At 35.4% G+C, this 2,659-nt stretch overlaps 1 pseudogene; it reads left to right on the top strand.

The window, feature by feature from the left end:
* The first annotated feature begins 1,492 nt into the window (after window positions 1–1,492).
* LOC110540134 (large ribosomal subunit protein eL6-like) lies at window positions 1,493–1,934 on the top strand (annotated as a pseudogene).
* The last annotated feature ends 725 nt before the right edge of the window (window positions 1,935–2,659 follow it).

Below are 2,659 nucleotides of genomic sequence, written 5' to 3'. Positions count from 1 at the left end.
AACTGATAGTCTAAGATCAGAAGGAAGAAGAAAAAGACCTCCCCTATCAGTGGACTTGGGGAGGGGCATGCGTGAAGAAGGGGGAGGGAGGGTGGGATCGGGAGGGGAGGAAGGAGGGGCTTATGGGGGATATAAAATGAATAAAGTGTAATTAATAATAATAATAATAATAATAATAATAATAATAATAATAAAGAAGGTGGGAAATCCGGTAGGCAGAAAGGATCAGAGCCAGCTGCAGAAGATTCACACAGGAAGACATGAAAGAAGACAGACACAAGGTACCTGAGCAGAGGTAACCAGCCATATGGCAGAATTTATATTAGAATAGATAGGTTATTAAGTTATGATCTAATCAGGGAATTAGTCTAGCTGTATGGCCTAGGTATTTGTAAATATATTTTGAGTCTGAGTCATTATTCTGAGAGCTTGGGGCCGAGATAAAAAAACACAAGCCCTACTACAACATACATCTGAAACATGAGCTAAACACTCACAGCCATATCTCCAAAGAAGTGGGACTCTCTCTTCTTATTAGGAAATATTTCCAAAACCAATTTTATGATAAGTTGGAAAATGTGGAAGAAATAGATGATATTTAAACTTGTAGAACTATGAAAATTAAACCACAAAACCATAAATAATGCAAACATATCTTTAATGAGCAATGAGAATGAAGAAGTAATCATCTCCTAACTTGAAAGTTAAAAATCACAGGAAAAGATAGATTTCCTGCCGAATTTTGCAAGGACTTTGGAGAACCAACACAAATTTTCCTCAAATTAGTCCATAAAATAGAAACAGCAGGAGTACCACAAAACTCATTTTATAAAGGCAATATTACTCTGATACCAAAACCTGAATATTATACAACATAAAAAGTAAATGATACACCAATTTCCCCAGTGAACATGGAAAAAAAATTTCTCAAACAAACACTAACACATTAAATAGAACATTAAAAAGAACATATACCATAACCAAAAAGATTACATTCCAGTGATGTGAGGATGGTTTAATATACAAAAATCAGGAAATTTTAAGTAAATTTACACATCTAACACATAGGCAGTAATCATATGATCACCTCAGTAGATGCATAAAAAGCCTTAGGAGGTAAAATTCAGAATTTCTTCATAATACAAACCCTAAAGAAACTAAGAATAAAAGGAATATATCTCAACATAATAAAGGCTATATATAGCAAGCCTATAGTCAACATTATACTAAAAGTATTTCCTTTAAAAATCATGATAAAGAAAAAAGTCTACTTTTTGCCTTAGTTGATACAGGAGTTGAAATCTTAGAGTAATAAGGTTGGAAAATAGAAAGGCAAGAAATCAAGTTATCCCTCTTTGCAGATGATATGATCTTATGCATCAAAGACTTTCCCAGAAAACTCTGAGATCTGATCAACATCTTCAACAAAGTCAAAGGATTAAAAAAGATCAACATAAAAAAACAGTAATTTTTCTATATACCATTAAGGAACATGGTTATTAAAAAGGCACATGCCAGTATTACTCCTGGGACTGTCCTAGTCATCCTCACCATGCACCAAAGGGCAAGAGAGTGGTTTTCCTGAAGCACTTACGCAGTGACTCGCTTCTTGTGACCCGTCCTCTTGTCCTCAACAAAGTTCCTCTGCACAGAACACACCAGAAGTTTGTCATCACCACCTCTACAACACTTGATATCAGCAAGGTTAAAATCCCCCAAACATCTGACTGATGCTTACTTCAAGCCCAGGCACCAGGAGGGCAAGATCGTTGACACAGAGAGAAGGAGAAATACGAGATTATAGAGCAGCCAAAGGCTGATCAGAAAATTGTGGACTCGCAGATTTCAAGATAAAAGCTGATCCTCAGCTGCAGGGATACCTTCAATCTCAGTTCTCCCCGACAAACTGGTGTTCTAAATTGCTAACGACCTAATTAAACAGCTTCAAAACAAAACAAAACCAAAACTTAAGACCACCAAGGGAAAAAAAATGAAGAGGACACTAGAAAATGAAAAGACATCCCATGTTGGTGGATCAGAAGAATATGCTGTGAATATGGTTATATCACTAAAAGTAGTACGCCAAAATTCTTAGCGCATTCTTCACAAAACCAGAAAACAGAATTCTAAAATGCATGGAGAAATGACAAATATCTAGAGCAATCCTAAGCAGAAAAAGAGATTCTAACTAAAAGTACTGTAAGTACCTGACCCAAAATTATATTGAGCCATAGTAAAAAATAAACCATGGTACTGGCACAATAACAGACATATGAACTAATGAAACAGAAGACTCAAAAATAATCTCACAAACTACAGCATGATGAAGAGAATATACATTGAAGAAATGATAGCCTCTTCAACAAATGGTGCTAGGAAAATGGGATATCCACCTGTAGGAGAACAAAATTAAATCCCTGTCTCTCACACTTTATAAAAATAATTTCAAAACACACCAAAGACCTTAACGTAAAAGCTGAAACTTTGAAATTGTTAGAAGAAATATTTCAATACACAGACCAAAAGCAAAGACTCTCTGAAAAGAGCTCCAGCAGCTCAGAAAATAGTCACAAGCATTGACAAGTGGAGTTGCATTAAGCCAACATTTCAATGGCAAAGAAAACAATAGCATGAAGAAACAAAGAAAGAGAATCTTTGC

This window comes from Meriones unguiculatus, chromosome 11 (assembly GCF_030254825.1).
Source record: "Meriones unguiculatus strain TT.TT164.6M chromosome 11, Bangor_MerUng_6.1, whole genome shotgun sequence".
NCBI classification, from domain to species: domain Eukaryota; kingdom Metazoa; phylum Chordata; class Mammalia; order Rodentia; family Muridae; genus Meriones; species Meriones unguiculatus.
This window is presented reverse-complemented; position numbering and strand designations above follow the sequence as displayed.